The sequence below is a fragment of the Bactrocera oleae genome, chromosome 2 (genome assembly GCF_042242935.1).
Source record: "Bactrocera oleae isolate idBacOlea1 chromosome 2, idBacOlea1, whole genome shotgun sequence".
Classification (NCBI taxonomy): Eukaryota; Metazoa; Arthropoda; class Insecta; order Diptera; family Tephritidae; genus Bactrocera; species Bactrocera oleae.
The window spans coordinates 51,949,935-51,970,000 of NC_091536.1; the positions used below are offsets into that span (position 1 = coordinate 51,949,935).

At 35.2% G+C, this 20,066-nt stretch overlaps 1 long non-coding RNA gene across 1 annotated transcript; it reads left to right on the forward strand.

Annotated features, from left to right (window-relative positions):
- Nucleotides 1-5,106: 5,106 nt before the first annotated feature.
- On the forward strand, nt 5,107-18,988 carry LOC138859023 (uncharacterized). Its single transcript, XR_011398060.1, has 2 exons — nt 5,107-5,549; nt 18,362-18,988. It is a non-coding gene; the product is annotated as an uncharacterized lncRNA (long non-coding RNA).
- The last annotated feature ends 1,078 nt before the right edge of the window (nt 18,989-20,066 follow it).

Here is a 20,066-nt window from a genome sequence, read left to right on the forward strand (position 1 = left end):
CCACGCCCACAAAACGCCATTCATCTATATGCATATATCTCCTAAACCGCTAAAGCTGCGAAACCCAAATTCGCTTATTACAAATAATTTTAGAACCTTTTCCAACAGTGGGTACACAAGTTAAATCGGGTTATAACGTCGCCCACTCCCCATATAACGGTTTTGATTAAAACTACTAATACTGTGATAAATCTATAAATAAATGTGTCAGAGACATAAAACCTCACACCCAAGATGGCACAAGAAGGCTTTGTTAGAGCCGCTGTCAAAATTGGACTTTGGGCGTGGCAGCACCCACATTGGTGAAAACCCATATCTCGGGGCCTACTAGACGGATTTTAACCAAATTTAATAGGTAACATTACTCTAATATTTTTATGTTACAGTGCGAAAATAGGGGAAATTAGACTGCAGCCACGCCTACTTCCCATATAACACAATTTTAAATTCCACCTAATTCTTTCGCTTTTCAGTATATCAAGCATCAATAAATGTAACGGGATAAAACTTTGCACCACCTTATGGCCAACAATCGTCTAATCGAACCAAACTATTCAAGGTCCTAAGTACCGAATATGTGGACCACAGTCCCTATTGCGAACTTTTTATCGAAAATATCGCTCAATTCTGATAATAGTATTCTTGTGTAGGGAAAGTGGATTGAATCTCATCAATAATATTCTTAGTCCTCATATACCTAATAGAAAAATTTTCGAACTGACTTTATACCCCATATATAGACCAATATGTAAGTTAGCTTAATTAAGTTTCATTAAGATACCTCATAAACCATCAAAAATATATAAGGAGGAAAGTCAACTTGATGTTTGAAAATCCTGATATTAGTTATGTGGGGGCTAGGGCAGATTTTCACGCAATTTGAAATACACGCTCACTCAGTTTTTCTAATAACAGTGCATATGTGCGCCTAAAATGGGTGAAAGTTTTGGCAACATCTGATAGTATTTTGCCGGCTTTGATCCTTGCAAGTTGCAAGAGCATAAAATGTTCGGTTTCACCCGAACTTAGCCCTTCCTTACTTGATCTTCCTTTATTGGGTATTAGCGAATGCAGATTGTGCGGGTTTGGTGAACAATTCATCTATTCAGGCCACGACAGACATCACGTCGAAAGAGTTGGTCTATTGATGAACAAACTCGCATCTCATGCTCTAATAAAATGGAAACCAATTTCGCGGAATGATACTACAATATAATCCAAGCTTACGCCTCAACCGAAGTTGGTGACGCTGATAAAAAACGAGATTTTTAAGTCAAGTTGCACCAGTTTTTGCAACCTTTAAGAACCAGGATGCATATGTATTAATGGGCGATTTTAATTCCCAGATTGAAAGCAACTATGTCTTCAACATGTCATGGATAAGCACGGAATCGATAACTCGAACAGGGAATTGCTAGTGGACTTTTGCACCAACAACAAGCTCAAGCAAGTTCAGTCTTTCCTCATAAAACACAGCAAAAAACAAGATGGTGCTTACCAAATATTTATGCAGAAAACCTAATTAACCATCTATGCATTAGTAAAACTTGGTGCCGAAGTCTTTTAGACGTTCGCAGCTTGTGGGATCTGACCATATCCTGGCTAAAACAAAAACCAGAATGCAAGTTATGGCCATTGCCAAAAATTAATCTACAAATAGACAACACCTTAACACCGGCGCGTTAAAAGATCCGGCTACCCATTCCAGATATGTTGACTTCCTCAAAAATCATATGCTACTAAACAACAGCACAACACAAGACGTAAACACTCTTTTGCGCAACGTCAAGCATCCTTTTCTCGATGCGTGCGAATCAATGCTGAAGCTGTACCAAAAAAAAGAAACAATCCTAAAATAGCGAAACTACCATCAATACCATAAACCTGGAAAACGCCGCTCGTAAGAACAACAACATAAGTCTTACGTGGATGATACAAGTATTGCTCTCCTGACAGTAAACTATCAGACTTACAGAGGAATCTAAATAAGCTTGGCGAATGAGCTGGCGAGGTTGGCCTAAAAATTAACGTGGATAAAACCAAATTAATCTCTAACAAAAATTACACCGAATCTGTACGATTCACTGTATACGACAAAGAGATAAGGGAGCAAAATTACCACCCCTGGAGGTTTTCCTGGAAACGAGTTCTGGTCCTTGACAAAAACGTTGGTACGGAAACTGCAGTCTTCTGCAAACTCGTGTTTACGAAAAATCTTAAGGATCTGGTCGCCTCGTATTTTCTCCAATTAATATCTACTGGAAAAAAACAACGACCTACCTATAGAGCTAACAATCAAACGTAGACGATTTGGCTGGCTAGGGCATACACTTCTCAAAAATACTGATGAGGTTTGCAGAGCTACTCTTTATTGGAACCCGCAAGGGTCCAGGGATTGCAGACGTTCGAAAACTTCATGATGATGTATGATAGATGCCGACTTGAAGGACTCTCATACTAACTGGAATAGTCTATCACAACTCGCAAAAAAATCGATCGACCTTTAAGCTTTTATTTTGACCCTACGCTCCAACCGGAGTTAAAGGAAATACTATACAACTATGTATATATAAGTTCGGGTGTATCTAAACATTTTACACTCTCTCAAATTTCAAAGGTCAAAGCCGAGGAATTACTTTCAAGTGTTTACAAAACTTGAAATTAAACAAGTAAGGAAGGGCTAAGTTCGGGTGTAACCGAATATTTTATACTCTTGCAAGGTAAAGTTATATACGGGACTTTCGTATATATTTTAGTCAAATATAGTAAGTATTGCATCCATTATTTACAATCGCAGACAAGAAGATACACTATTATTAGAAAGAGATTATTTCGTAGTTTCATTAAGATTTCTTACATATTAACCGATAGATGCGATATAAAGTCAACCGGAAATTCGAAAATATTTATATTAGGTATTTGGACGCTAAGGGAAGTATTGACCCGATTTTACCCATTTTTAGCACAATGACATTCACAAAAATGTTCTACCCATATTTCAATACTAAAACTCATTAGTGACCGATATGTTCGGTAAAAAATCAGCCATATGCACTGATGTCCACATATTTAGTGTCTGAGTCATTGAAAAGTTATAGTCCGATTGGGACAATTTTTAAGGGTTGGATTAAATATCTTGAGGACGCCGTTTATACAAAGTTTTACCCTAATAACCTCATGGACCGCCCACCTGAAATAAGTGTTTAGCCCGAAAATGTCCCCCCCACAAGAATCCCCCGTACTAAATTACAGTTTTGTATCCTTATTTAATGCTTAGTTATGACACTTGAACGGTTTGCGATAAATGGCGTTTCGTGGGCGTGGCAGTAGTTCGATTACGATTCATTTTTTGACGAATACGATGAAACTCAAATTATATATGTAATCGTATATGTGATATAAGCTCAACAAAAGGCAAAAACTTAACATATTGGGTATATCGTCAAAAATTCAAGCAGAGAACTGGAAATTATTATACTAGGTGTATGGAGTTTGGACTAATAGTCTAGAACATTTTCATTAATTTTGATAAGTTTTTACATATTGACCGATGTATACGGTACAAAATCAACAGGATATTTGAAATTCATATATTAGGCCTCACTAACGAGAGGTATCGACCTAGTCTTAAACAATTTGGTATTACAACATATTTTTTCCAGAAAAAAGGTCTCTCAGTTTTATTAAGATATCTCACATATTGACCAATGCATAAGGTATAAAGTTAAACGAATGTTTGAAAATCCTTATACCAACTGATCGAATTTGACCCGGACTGACAAACAAATTCATATTAAAGTATTTTAATACAAATCTGTTGCAATATATTTATCGCCTTCAAAATAGTCTCATGACTAAATACAAGCATGCCAACGCCTAATTCTATGTTCCATACACTTTGTACAAGCCTAAGCTTTCTGTGCTTTCAGCGAATTTCGGTGCATTTTTGGAGTGTCATTTGCTAGATTGTTGAACTGTTTCGACGTCGTTTTTGCAAAGTACTTTGAACCGAGTCCAACATTGACACACTTCATACACAAAACCTTAACCAAGCTGTGTTAAATCGACCCATAAGTGATGTTCAGATCCTTTGCTATTTCTCTGATGCCAATACGACTTTTTCGATATTATCGCCAATAACAGAATTTTAGGTGAACAAAACTAGTAGAAGGTAAAAACTGCATGTGATTCTATATATCAGAATTCTTAAGTAAAAGTTGGCGGATCTTCATCCTTAAATCAAGAGTATATATATAATTCTTCGAAAAATATATAGTTTGTCGAATTTTTGGAGACTGCTTTTAATTACTGTCTGAATCAAAAACAAACTTTCCACTAAGCTATATACACACATGAGAGCCATCAGCGCAGACTCACAATTCATAAGGAGTCTTGTGTAAATATATAATTGTTTAAATAAATTTAACATAAACAAATATTGGAAAAAACCGCTTTCCGAATTATTTAATGATATGATTTTATGATAGGTACGCACGAGCTAATCTCTTTATTTCTTGAGTTTACCAACACTGTTTATAAAGAAAAAATAGGCGGAGACTTAATTGCTCTCTTTCTCAGCCATGGTTCCAAGCGCTAAGCAGCTAAATGCGCTGACTCAACATATATATGTGTATAGCGAAAACAACTGCTAATTTATGTTAAGAGCAACATTTGCACTTGGAACTCACGTTCTCATTTTAACAAATCCTCTTTTCACTTCTTTGTTGATAGAGAGCGAGTGTGGCTTGTTCTCATGGCCCGTCCGAAACGAATTTTCATTCTCAGTTGCAGCAGAAGGAATAAAGCACTCTCAACGTCCATAAACCAGTATGTGAGGAGCATAGCCATCTGTTAAGGGGTGAATGAGGAAGTGAGAAAGCAACTGGTCATTAAGTTACAAAAATGGCATTTGAAGTCTACGTAGAGTGCGCTGCTGCAGAACTACGCAAACGTCGGCTAGCTCTGCATTTGCTGCTGTCGCTGTTAGGGGTAAAACACATTTTGTGTACTGTTAGTTGCCTTGTGCTGAGCAATTCATATTTCTCCTTTTCAATGGTTTGTTTACATCATAAATAAACATGGCCGAAACTCTTCGTGCCGCCTAGAATGGCAAGAGAGTTACGCCATGTGTGCAACACGGTCTCAGACAAAATCAACATTTAGTTGGGGATTGTCCACCCTCGATATACAGTTTTCGCGCGCTTTTGTTGATGCTATAATTTTCAAATTAAAGTAATTTTAATCTACGATGAGAGATGTGAAGGCTCATTATAAATACAATTCTGCTCTGTACACTTTTTTTTCATGTAGCGAATTCAATGTAGCATTCTTGATGGCAGACGAATTATCGGCAACGTGAATATATTTTCTTAAATATTTGCATCTAATAAAACCCATCATATAAATACAGTTACGGCAAGAAAATTCGTATTCAGAAAATTCGAATACATAAAATAAATAAGCTCAGTTTGACTTAGTCTATGAAAAATTTAATAACGACCGGCTAATACCATTTTTATACTATTCGTGGAGATTATCCGACAGCACTGGTATTGAATTTGAAATACTATATCTTTAAAGAAATATTTTCTAATAGTTCAATAGAGCAATCCTAACAACATTTTTAGAAATATTACAAATTGTATGTTAATTAAGTCGGAAAACTTGTGAATATATTGAAAAATAAGCGTTTAAGGTATACATTGGGAGATTTATATTAATTTTATTGAATTAATTTTAATGAAATAAAATCTTAATTACTGGTAAGTTCATAATCGGTATAAATATATTTATATCACTTATATCATAAACTTAACAAAACTATTAAAAACACTTAATGTAATAAGGTAAATTTAGTTATCTACGTTAAATATACCGTTTTTAAATTTGTAACTCATAATATGACAAAAAATCATAAGCAAATCGCAAAAAATACTATAAAATGGGCAAGTATGAAAATCTATTACCTAATTGTTAATTTTTTTAAATGATAAAATTATAAGTAATTGGCTATCCATGATGCACAAACTTATAGTATTCATTGTTTGCCTTTGGTGTATGGAATAGGGGAATATATATTTTTTTTTTCGCTCTGCGTGGAGATTCAAATACCAATAACATAAAATATATTTATGATCTATAGATATAAGCGTATATTTTTATATAAAATGGAACAGCAAAAACAACAGATGTTGTGAATACTGACTACTCTTTCCATATTATCTGTTATAACGGCTGAGCTCATGTCAGCAAGGGCTACAGGTTGGCGAACTGTAGACGGCCTAAACTCTTAGGTCAGCTGCGAATATCCAATAAACAGGCCCTGACCAAAAGCGACAGGAGAGGAGGGTTCGGCTTAAAAGACCAGAAACATCCTACGAATCTCCGGCGGTGAGGCGAATAGATGCCGCCTTGGTATAAGCATCCACAGCTTTTAAGGGGCTGCCTCGAGGGAATACCTACCCATGAGAGGAAGGCTGTATGCATTTGTACAACTGCACGGAAAGAACTACCCCGGGCTCGCGTCCATCAGGATCGCGACCAGTAAGATCCTGAATAAGGTATACTGGAAAAAACTGATAGGACAAAAATTGTTTTCGGGCTGGTGAGAGTGATATTCTACCACTTCAGTAAGCAAGGGTGACACGTTGCTGAAATGGTTGGTAGGCTAATATCACATTCGCCTCCGTCTCGTTAAAACCCTGGCAGGTTTTCAAGTACGTTCAAAGCAAGTCACCATTAAATTGGTCCTACAGGTTCAGTTGAGAGAAGATTCAGGCAGAAGAAGACTTCTCGAAAAGTGCAAAGCCATTGTTCAAAAAAGAAGCAGGCAATGGCTAAACAGAAGATTGTCAGAGATATTGGAGGAGACTTTATAATAGCGGGAGATTTTAACTCAAAAGCTATTGAATGGGGAATGCGAAATACTAACTCCAGAGGCCAGGCTCGGCGTTATGCTACTCAACACGGTAGCAGCAACGACATTTAGGAGACCAGGCTGCAATAAACTACACCAGATATCACACTAGCGTCAGAGCGCATAGAAAGCATAGTAAAGCGCTGGGAGGTTATGGAGGATTACACTGGCAGTGACCACCAGTACATAACCTTCGAAATAGACCCCCAAAACGCAGTCACACAGAACAGATTACACGGTACCACGAGAAACTGGAATGTATCTAAACTTAATAGCGAGGCACTAATCTCTGAAATTGATAAGCATGACCTCCCAAAAAACGACATAGGGGACGCAAGAGAAAACGTAAAGAAGACAATGAGGCTAATCACCCAAGAATGTAGTAAAGGAATGCCTCGGACACAAAGCAGGAGACAAAACAGCGCTGCATACTGGTGGGCAGAGAACATTGCTCAGTTAAGAAGAGCGTGCCTTCACTTAAGACGGGTCTACACAAGACACAGACGCAGAGGTAACGCAACAACAGAAATGTATAATCTTCACGCCGCGGAGAAAGAACTAAAGCGGGCTATCGAAATTAGCAAAAAAGCAAAATGGAAAGAGCTTCGGAATGACCTAAAAATAAACCCGTGGGGTCTAGGGTATAAGGTTGTTATAAAAAAACTAGGTGGTCGGGCCCCACCTCCGCAACTGAACGCATATAAAATGGATAAAATCGTCAATGCCTTATTTTCCACACATGAAACAAGAGCCAAGAAAAAAAGACCGACGAAACCACCCAATCAATGACGCACCCCTCTTCACCATCGAAGAGTTGCAAACGGCGGCAAAAAAAACTTAAACCCTTGACGTTCGGAAAGCCTTCAACAGCGCTCGATGGGAAAACAAGATTCAAGCATTAGAGGAAAACTTTAAAATACCCACATATCTCAGCATAATGGTGAGGAGCTATTTGGAAGACAGAGTTTTGCTGTATAAAACCTCTGAAGGACCACGACACTTGAAGGTCACGTCAGGAGCTGCGCAGGGACCAATCCACGGCCCAGACCTCTGGAACGTCAGTTACGACGGCATATTAAGCCTCGATATGCCCGACAATACCTATCTAGTTGGCTACGCAGACGACTTCGCCGCGATAATTACTGCGAGAGACACTGAAGATGCGCGCAGGAAGTTAAACCAGATGATGATGAAATGTGGCTTGATACAAAAGGTCTCAAACTTGCCATTGAAAAAACCGACCTGGTACTGCTAACAAAGAAGCACATTCCGACTGTAATAGACATGAGGACAACTACAGAAACATTAAGGACACAAAAGGTTGTCAACTACCTGGGGGTAAGAATAGACTCCAGGCTTACCTACTGAGCACAAATTCAACACGCTGCGGAAAAAGCGTCTATAATAACTAGTCAATTGAGCAGAATTATGTCTAATATCGGAGAACCAAGAAAGGAAAAACGGAAACTTTTGATGTCGAAAACACTAAATGTCTTGCTCTACAGAGCAGAGTTATGGGTAGACACATTGAGGAAAAATAATCGACGCAAATCCCTGGAAAAAGTGTATCGCACATCTGCTTTAAGGGTAGCATCGGCATATCGCACAGTCTTGGGCGAAGCTGTATATGTAATAAACGGAAACACACCCATCAACTTGTTAGCATTTGAACGAATGAAAATATGGACGTTGAAGAAACAAGGAACAGATCTTACCGCTACAAAAGGGAAAATAAAGAACGACACCTTCGAATAATGGCAAGCTCGCTGGGAGCAAGGACGCCACGGCAGATGGACGGCCAGGATAATCCGAAACATAAAAGAATGTACTAACAGGAAACTTGGTGAGGTGGATTTTTACACTACTCAGATGCTATCCGGGCATGGATATTTTAAGAAGTATCTATATAAAATGGGAAAAGTCGAAGAGCCGTCCTGTATATACAACGACGCGATCGGCTCCCTGAATGCGGATAACATCATACCTAACGTACTACGGATTAAAATACTGGACCTGGACGCAGGCAATGACATGTAAGTCTTAAGACGAGAAATATGGAACGCCACCCTGAAGTAATGCGAAGCGGTTCCAGGGTGAGCGACGGTTCCCTAGAGGAGAGTTTTTTAGTGACCTGCAAGTGGCACATACCATGGATGTGACGACACAATCACGATGCGGAAGGTATATTTCTCAACCTCCCCCGAAAAAAATAATAAAAATAAAAAAATCTGTTATAACACGAAATATCCGATGTCCTTTCCACATATTATTTAAACGATTTTTTATATTTCGATATTATTATATAAGGAGAGGGGTGCTCAGATCTAGGGGAAAAGCATAACGTATTACATTTTTGGAGATTTAATCGCAAATCATTTCTATCACACCAAACAACCAAATTGTTTAAGTCTGTTTGCAATAGACACCTTTCATCGGTTGAAGTGTATGATTTAAAAAGTTTTACGTCGGCGACATATAATCAAATGTTTGAGTACTTTATTACAAACGAGACATTATTTGAATCTGAAAGAGTATCATCTTTTTAACGAAAAGCTTAATACTTGGAGTAGAATGAAAACTGCCAAAGAAAATGTACTTGCCTATGTGAAATCTTTAAAACAAGTAGGAAAGGCCAGATTCATTGTAACCGAACATTTTATACACTCGCAATTTACAAAACCCAAAACCAGGAGATACCGATCATCCATTTAGGATTCATTCTTACAATAGACATTTCAAAATAGACTCTAAATATTTAAAAATGAACAGTTTTACGTTTTCTGTCATATATCGTAGAATTCCCTAATTCTGTATACTGACCTTGGTAACGTCTCTCAAATTACATTATATTTTGATAAAAGTGTTCTTGTTCTGCCGACTAAGCTCCCATATTATCTTTAAATTTATCTGAATGAGCATGTGCACCTTTAGAGACATTCTACATCCGATCAATCATGTCAGTGACCAGCTCGTCATAATTGTCAGATCTATGGTTTCTAAGGAAACCATGCACTACTGCCTTTAAATTGTTACAGGCTGTTTTCTCCTCATTGCTTACTTAAGGAAGATGTCACAATCCATATGTTTTTATTTTAGATCCTAGAAAGATTCCAGCTTTTATTTTTTTAGTTCTGAAAGCTTCAGAAGAAAATTCCCCAAAAATTTAAAGATGATTACCTGGTTCCTTTCAAATTCTGGGTACTGCAAACTTCAGTGCTTTTTTTCACCGTGTTACCAGCCTGCAATAAAACGTAACATATTATTACCTAATTAATGTTATCAAAATAGTTCATAATTATTATAAAAAAAAAGAGGAAATAAACTCAGCATCCAGGATATACAAGAGTTACATACACATGTGTAGCCCATCTTTTGTTCTATTATTTAACAGGTAGATTGAAGTAAGCTTGGTATGCTTCGCAAATCTTCTAACTTTTACTTATTGTAAAACATACTATTTTACTCTCATTTTAATAAATTCGCCGCAAATATAGCAACACGAGTCAGCGTCTCAGTTATAACTTTTCAAAGACATTTTGTACCAGTCGTTACAGGAAGCAAAATTATGAAACACATTATTTCTCCTCAAATTGGCAAAAACATACTGTCGTACAACGACCGATGCAAGTGACATCCTCTCCCGTGTTTTTCGCTCTTTTTTGACGGCAACAGCCCACGAAGATCGACATTATATGGGCTCGAAAATCAAAATGATCAAAGAGCTATAATTTCCCTTCCCATATATATTTGCTTATATCGGATTTTCCAATATGGATGATACGATTTCTAAGTATCGTTTCGGCTATTTTAATATGCCATGAACTGTAATTGCTTTTCATTCCATTCAGTAATGTTTACAATTTCATCATGGAAAAATATACGCAAGCGCACCGTTTACCAATTATCAAAATAATCGTTTTTCAATTGCAGTCGAAGGACTACCGGAAACGTTTGCCTCACCAAATTTAGTTGGTATAGCTTTATACAAACTACAGTTGTCCCTACGTACTGTGATTAACTGCCCCAAATTACAATTTTGTTTCTTAATTTTTGATTAGTTATGATACTTTATAGGTTTTCGATTAACGTCATTTTGTGGATGTGGCAGTGAGCCGATTCTAAATGGAACGTATGTACAAAATTCCTTCAATTTATTTTGGGTTTTACTCATAGCCGGACATACAGTTTCAGCAAGTCTCGTTATCCTGATCATTTTTATATGTACATATATGTAGCTCTATATTTATTTCGTTTAGTTTAAGGCGTTACAAGTAACCGTTAGGTGTACAGAACTATAATAGTAGTTGTATAATATTTGCGAGAGTATAAATATGAATAGAAAAGTATTAAAATATTTATACCGCTCTTTGGCATCGAATTAAATGTTCCTCCTTTTTCAGAAGATTAGTTCTTTGTTGCTGCATTTAGAGTAAGGTAGGCATCTCGACAATTCCCACGCCTAGTGTTGACTAAAATTAAGAGATGTTTCGAAATAATTGAAAGTAATTTTTTTTTATTTAACCAACTTGTATTATGGGTGCTAGGTATATTTCTCAACATGGTTTTGTATGTTCGATTGGCTTGTGTTAAATTAATCGAATACCAGATTTCATTGCTGCTAACTAATAAAGTTGGTAAACATGTTATTTAAAATTTTTAAATTTGCTATGAACTTTCCAACGGGGTGCTTTTAATAGAGTTATTACTCACACAGTTGGTTAATCGAGAATTATAAATTCCGCAGTATGCTTCTAAGCACTAACATACAATTGTCCTTGCGGATGGTAACAACACCAGTAAAAGCCTAAGTAACAGCGGGATCGCTACACAAAATCACGGGTATCCCACTGCTTCTTTGTGAAGTGGAAGTTACTTCGTCGTATATACATAGAGGTTCAGTTGTTGTAGTAGTATTTACGTGTTCTGCTGTTGGTGTTTTCGTTACGTTGCTCTTCTTGATAGTGCTGTATAGTTGGTGTAACTGCTGCCGGTGTTGAGGTGCTAAAACATAATATTTTTAGAGACAAGAGAGAAGAGTTTGTTTATCCGAGGGGGGCCAACACTCTACGCCCCCATAACTTACTCCACCCACGACTGATTGCATATTTCCTCTTAGAGTCGAAAAACTTTATCGCTGTGGAAAAATAGATTGTGTTTATTTGTAGAACTCAGTTCTTGTTTGTATAATATCAGACCCCCACATACTTTTGAACTGTTGTTTGTTTGTTTATACTTTCGCAACATGTTGCACAGATTAGAATAGTTTTGTATGCTTAAATATTATGTGAAAAACATAAACTAAATTGACTGATTTGGAGCAAATGTAGGTAGAGTTTTGAATCTATTTAATACAAACATGCTTTATGCTAAACGTATTACGACTATTTAGATCAATGCATGTATCATGCAAATAAGTCCAGATAATTTAACCTTCATTATTAAAGTATCTATTGTAAAATTATAAAACCTGGAGAAACCTTACGATCCAAGTTTTACAGAAAATTATAAATTATAATTTTATAGCTACAAGCTCCATAAATCTAGTAAAATATCTGATAATGGTGAAAAGATTCAACTAACTTTAAACTTTTTTTTCTTTTCATTGATTCCGTAGAACAGATATCAGCAAGCATTGCTGCTGACCATCTCCTACTGATGAAACTTTGAAGGTTGCGAATTTGTGGACCTACAAAAATTCCTTCTTTTAATTTTGCGTCACTTATTCGGCGAAATATTTTTTGACACATTGAAAACCTACAACTTCCTTATTAATAACTTTTTTTCATTTAATTGTACTTTCTGAGAAAACTCGCCACAAATGTAGCAAAAATAATGTTCAGAACATTTACAAGCTCTCGGCATTCTATACCGATAAATAAAATTAAATTTAATTTAGTACAATTTTCATTAATAAAAGTTCTTTTTCATATTTATAGGCTCTGTTTATAAAAACGCATAAGCTACACATAAAATAAATAAAAATATAAATAATATGACCTTAATGCAAGTCTTACCAAAATATTCGATATAGAGAATTAACAAATGAAAAACCAGTTTTCAACTAACTCTTTTAAAGTTACAGCGAATACTGCGCATTCGCATTTATACTGCCATAAAAATCACTATCGATAGTTTCTTGCTTAAAATATTTTGTGAATATTTACAGTAGTTTTAATGTTAATGCACTAAAGTAAATTTAAAATAAAATTACTAATTTAAAAAAATTCATTTCGAATTTTCTAATCACGTCTAGCACTTGTGGCATAATTTTTTGAAGTAGTATTTCTTTGCAGGCCAGTGTTATCAGGATAACAATGTGAATTTTACCAAATCATCTTTAGCGATAAGATACATTTAAATATACCTATATACGCAAAATTCCAATATTTAATGCGTGAACAAGACTATGGAGAGTTACTGTCTGTTTATATATATAAAATTAGCGAACTATCTAATCCTAAATGTTTGAAATGTCATTTATACACATTTATAGTTTTACTTAAACGAAATTTCTAAGTATCTGAAAAACATTGAACACCAGCGCATCTTTTATTTAAAAAAAAAAAAATAATAATTTTTTAATAGAACCCGGATAATTGGGTTTCCCGCATAATTGGTTAAAAATATGTGTTATTGAAAAAAAAATGTACCTTTAATTTCCCCCGGTTGCACAAACAACTTTCGTTAAAAAAATAAGCAGGCATTGCGGGCACATTCATATCTAAGTAGCAGTTGGCAGCAGTTGGCACCTTCCGATTAATATTTGTTTTCATCAATTGGACACGCATTTGTTGAGAAGCAATTCGATTCGTACGCAGAAGTCGAAAATTGGGTGTCTGATTGGTTTGCTTCAAAAAACGAACATTTCTATTGGCATCGTATCCACTAATTGCCAAAAAAGCGGTTAAAATGTGTTAAAAGCGAAGGTCAAAACTTTGAATAAATTTTAATTTCAAACTTATTTTTTTCAGAAAACATGTTTTTTTTTGTGTGTGTGTACAAAAGAAAATACAGACATCTCAAATTAACATTAAAAATATTTAAGCAACCCTATATAAATATGTGGACGCTAATGCTGCATATATACAATAATATGATTTTTTTCCTTTAAGTTAATTTTTTTTATAGCAATGATCTCTAAATATATATGTACATTGTATAATATTATGTAGATATCATTCCAAAAATCTAAATAAATACTTCAAGTGCATAAGGTTAATTGAACCAAAAATTGTGCAATTTTTGAAGTTCAATTATAAGGGAGATACTGTACATCTATATTCGTTTGGCATTAATTTTTAGAGCCGAAACATTTTACTCCAATGGGGAACAATCACAATTGCCATTCCAAGAGAGGAGTCTATTTTATCCTTTCAGTAGGCCTTAATTTACGAGAAGGCACATCGTGGCACAGAGATGCGGAGATGATGGTGGTGCCACAGTTAAGTTCTAATTTGTGTAATATTATTAAATGAATAATGCACTAAGTGACCTACTTGATTAAGGTGGTAACTTTCACTTTCTGAGTATACTGTTCAGATCGGACCCCTATAGTACATAGCTGGCATACAAACTGGCCGATCAAAATCAAGATAAAGATCTTTTTATACCCTTTTGTGCTATAAAAAATACATTTGAGAAGGTTGTTATAATCGGCTGCATCGAATCATGGCGGACCATGATGAGCCTCAGAGTATATTTCGATCGTTAGAAAGCTGAAACTTACACCCCCCTCTTTTCTACATATTATATGTCGGAAAACACTAGGGAGCTTTGTCCATATTTCGCTTTCAGATTTCTTAGAACGCAGTGTTGAATAGAACTATGTATATTTCTTAAAATATTACATGAATATTAAAGAACAGAGTACTAGAACCTGTTTTAATAGTATGTTTTCCTGTTGTAATCGAATTCTTAAAATTAGTCGATTATTTCAATTTGTGTTACAAATAAAAATGTTTGCTAAAGTAATTTTTTTATATTTTATTTTTTTAGGGTCTGTCAGTTAGAATATAAGTAAATTTAGTTCCAATAGTTTTAAATTTATAACTGGAAATAGAAAAAACTTAAAATAAAATGAAATTAATTTTCTCATTTTTTGGTTCAATGTTTGTAGGTTGCAATGTCATAATTCTTAATAAAAGTTACTCAGTCAGATATTTTCTTCAAAATCTTGAAACCAATATATATTTATGGCTATAACCATTATCGTTATTTATAAGATTGCTCGAATGTGTAAAATTCGGAAGTTTAAAAGTGCAAATGGAAATTATCCGTTCTATATTAAATTAAATGAAAGTGTAGTCACTAACTAATAACAAGCGCTGTTATTACTGCTGTTCTTAAGTATCCTATTTCGGCGTATTTGCAATGTAATTTTACAGGTTTATCAAACTTGGATTTTTAAATTATACAAAATTAATAGCCCAAGCAATTAGTAACAAAGAAAAAGAAAGGAGTACTTAAACAAAATTTACGGGTTAAAGACGTAAGTTTGTATTTGCAATTTCGCATATGGAGAAAATAACTTTGTATATGAACAGGTAGAGTTTCGATAATTCTAGTTTATGGAATACATAGTGTCCACTGCATATGAGTAATATACTATACAGATTATTTATAATTGATCTGTTTCAAGGATAAAAAAGGAAATAATTTTATTCGCCAGATTTTTAAAACCTCAAACTAGACCAGAAATAAATTTCAATGACAATTTTGCACATGGATATAGTAAAACATTATCCGTTCTAAGAGAACGTCCCAATGAATTTTTTAACCAAAATTGCTCGTAATTAATCATGAAAAGGATCTTCTGTTCACCACCAACAACTCCGACGACGATGTAAAACACAGAGAGAGCAAATTGTATAGAGGACTTTGAAGTGACAGGCAAAACTCAAAACTCAGCATGATTCAGCAGTCAAACGGCATATTGCGACACATGGCTTCATAAATGGCTGTGCATATGCATGTGTGCATGTAGAGGCATTTAAAAAAGAATAAACAAACGGAATACCTAAACTAAGTTAGTCTCATGTCGAGTTTTTTATAAATATACAGATATTCATATGTATATAACTATACGGCATATATTCAGAATGGTTGTCAGCAAAAAGTTTTGGAAATATTTTTCATTTGCATGAAGCGTCATAATTTATGAATATTTAGAAGAGAAGACGGCGGGCGCCAGTGGCGAGAATAATGACCGCCTCAGCGACGTCGATGGTCAGGCAAACTTTCGGCTGCACTATATCGTAAGTCATATAGAGGAGCGACGGACAAGCAGCTAAACAACGCATGCGTAGTCGATTAAACTTCCTGGTAGCAATTTATACATTACAAAAAATAATACATTCATGAATACACATACATATGGGTTATACCGAAATTCAGTGTAAACAATATAATCATTTGTCGCATATCCGGAACAATTAGTATTTTTGTACCCGCCATTTGTCAGCCAATATGTCAGTGATTCGATCGCAAGCCTGCATAAGTGATTACCAAATTTCAGGGGTTGCTTGTCTATACTTGCAATACTGCTAGTGAAAATAATTAGAACAAATGAGCACTGTCCCCTAGTTGGGGCTACTAACAACAATAATATCCAATTCAACAGCGTGCTTAATAGTCCGCAGACGGCCAGTAACATTGGGCTCATAAAAATCTATTTGATAAAGTGATAAAACAATTCGAACGCGCGTACCACCACAAAAGCGGAAGCGAGGAAGTAATGTCAAACAGTTGTGCGAAAAGCATCAATAATGTGTATAAGTGCTACAGTTCATGAGTGTACTTCAGAGAAGAGCCATATTTTACACAATATTTGGAAAATCTTTGAATTACACTTCATTAAAACGCACACAAATGCTCTTACTTTTAAACTCACAGCAATAAACTTTGGATACGCCACATAATTAATTGAATTGGAGTCGTTCGCCGGTCTCACTCTAGTATAGCAATTGGTTTCGGCGTTAAATCCCAAAATCTACTCTCTACTCAACAATACTTCATATGCGCCAACATCTTGTCCTGCGCCAATACCATCCAGAACATTTTGCACCCTGCAGTAATATTATATAAATTTTATGTTCTATTTATGTTGTGTAAACGATGCCATAATCGTAAAAATATCAAAACAAATCGTTAAATTCGATCATCGTCATCGAAAGTTGCATCGACAGTCGACACAGTTGCTGCAGCCGCAGAGACGTCAGCAAGGGCACGCTAGATTTTACCTTCCCCTAAGTTTGTGGTATCCATAATCGATGTAGCGATATATTGGCTTTGTATACACTTATTCGACATTGCCGCTTTGTTCTTTACTTTATTAGTTAGTTGGCGCTTCTGAATTGCTTGTGAGTTCTTTGAACACTTCGATTGCTAATCGTACGTGCCGCTTGGTGCAGCCAAATGGGCTGGGAGATTTGTAGGCCATGTAGTATCGTTTCATTATACGCACATAAATGAAGATATTTATGTACGTTTATATATATGGCAGCTTGTCTTCTCTAAAGAATGGAATACACAATCTCCAGTTCTCCTCCGTGCTTCGAGTGTAGTTGATACTCGTACCGTACCCATATCACTAAATATTTGTGTATTTAGTGACACAAGTATCACAAACAGCACATAAATTGGTAACTTAATTAACTTTACATTAAGTGTAAATTATTTCAAAAATTTGTGTATCAAACTTAGTTCACAGGAAATCTCATGCCAGTGGTTATTGGCACACCGAAAGAAGTAAACGCTAATGAATTCAGAAAAATTAAATTCGTTAATGAAATATTATAATACTAGAACAAAGAAAGATAGAGAAAAATAAAAAAGGTAAAAAAAAAAATTTAATAACAGAAGAAGCAACATAAAATAATGTATGGTTTAGAATTCTGGCACAATATACATATGTAAACATTCCTCAAGTTAGCGTTGCTAGGTTGTTTATGCAGGTTGCTTTTTACAAGTAGGTATATCTTTTAAACATATCTTTTCTGAAATCGAAATATAATAAAACAATGAATCTCAACGGAATATATTGATCTTTATAAGTAATTATTAGCTTAGCTTTAGACTTCTGCAATATGTTCAACCTGAACGACTGAAAATATAATATATGGAAACCTGTTAACTTGGGTGTTTCGAAATTTAGAGGATTTAAGGCTTTTAAGAGAATTTAAAATTTAAATTCCGGTAAGAAATATAAAAAATAAATTTTTATAGACATATCTAAACTAGTATGTCACTATCGCTTATACGATCATTCGATCATTCAAATTTGAAAATATTTATTTCTAATTATATAATGTTTTTGGAATGTATATCCATCAACAATAAGGCTATGTATAGGTATGTGCATACATCAACAATTGACAAAATAATGCAAATATAAAAAGGCTAAGAATATCAACGCACTGATATTTTGTTTTCTTTTTATTTGTATAGCGAAGCGCACTCCATAAATTTTCGCACGCTCAATATTGTTTCAGATCATAAATCATGGCTGCATTTGTGTACAACGCGCAAAAAATTCGAACACCACGCGACGCAAACATTTGCGTCTGTTAGCCGAGCAGCAGTTGCAGTTATTTCTCCCTCAACCTATTTCATTTATATGAGTCTCCCAAAAGCAACATTGCATGCTTACAGATAGACATACTCGTATAGCAACAGCACAAAACTCAGAAAAGGAAAATAATCGAGAGACGACTGCATTTACCCTGAACGAATGCACTTGCCATTGTATCCCTGAACGCAACGCCAATGGACTGCTGCAATACAATACTGATGAAACGCGGAAGGACCAACTATATAGAATGAATACCACTCAACGTCGTCAATCCCTACCGCCACTGCCACGCCACCGATTTCCACATCCCGTGCCAAAAACGGCAACGGCCAAAGTCGGAGTGACTCCGACTACTACTATAAAATTTATAAGTGTTGTGTGTCATTTGTTGAAGGCACAGTCGTATTTTCTTCCGTTTAAAACAAAAATCTAAAATGTTAGATTTAATTAACAATTGTCGAATATATTGTCAACTTTTTCAATAAAAATTACAAAAGAAAATATTTTTACGAAGTTGTTCATTTTTCTCACCAAGGCACATCATTATCAGCATCAAAGGTGCCAACTGAATTTGATCAAGATATATATCTCAGGTTTGTCGATATTTTCGGTAAAACATTAAGTTAGCCGTAGACATTGATGTCCTGTTGGCCTTGAAAATTTACAGTACTGTTTCGGCCATTTATAGGTGAGTAGTTTCAGACTTTAAAGGTACTATTTGTGAAAAGTTTTATTCTGATATAATTATTCAATATTTGCCCATTTTTTAACTTTAGCAAAACGATTAACAGATAACCCTATGAAACAAATTTTGTTAAAATTGTTCGAGCAGTTGTTGAGAGTTGATTTCACATGAGAGTGGTCTGTGCCCATTGTTAAATTTGAATACCAGTCACAGGTAACCCCACCGACTATCTCTTTGGTTACAACGAATGCTTTTGAGGTTTTTGATTAGACAGTTTTCACACTTTTTCGTTAATATGGCTTTCACATTACTTAACCTATCTATGTGAGGGACTACATCCACTCTTCAAAAAAAATTTTAATCCTTTGTACCGACTCAAAATTTTGAAGTTTAATTTGTAACTTAGTCATAGCACATTATATCTTCCCAGTTAATAAAATTAAGTGGGCGTAGCTAATGTCAAATTTTTATCATATGCAATGCCAATCTCTTTAAGTGTCAAGAAATAACTATATATCTATCTCTTTAAATAATAGATGTTATAAAAAACTAAACTATTATAACCTGTACAACAGGTTGGGAGATTATAATGAAGTCCTATATAGTGTATATGTGTCGAGAAGTTTTCGACAGACATAAGTGATCTATCTTAGTCATGATAAAATCATTAACATCAAATTACGTGGTTTCACAGTTGGAACCCAGTCGGATATTAGCATTGGAGAAGCTGACTGATTTTATGGTAGCAAAAGAAAAGCGTTATCTAGGCATATGTGAAAGGATAACTTTATTATTTTAGCTTCAACTTAGATCCCCAAGTATGTAGGAACACCACATTAAAGAAATTTCAGTAACTTCTGACAACTGGTGACACATATCGGATGGTGACATCAACG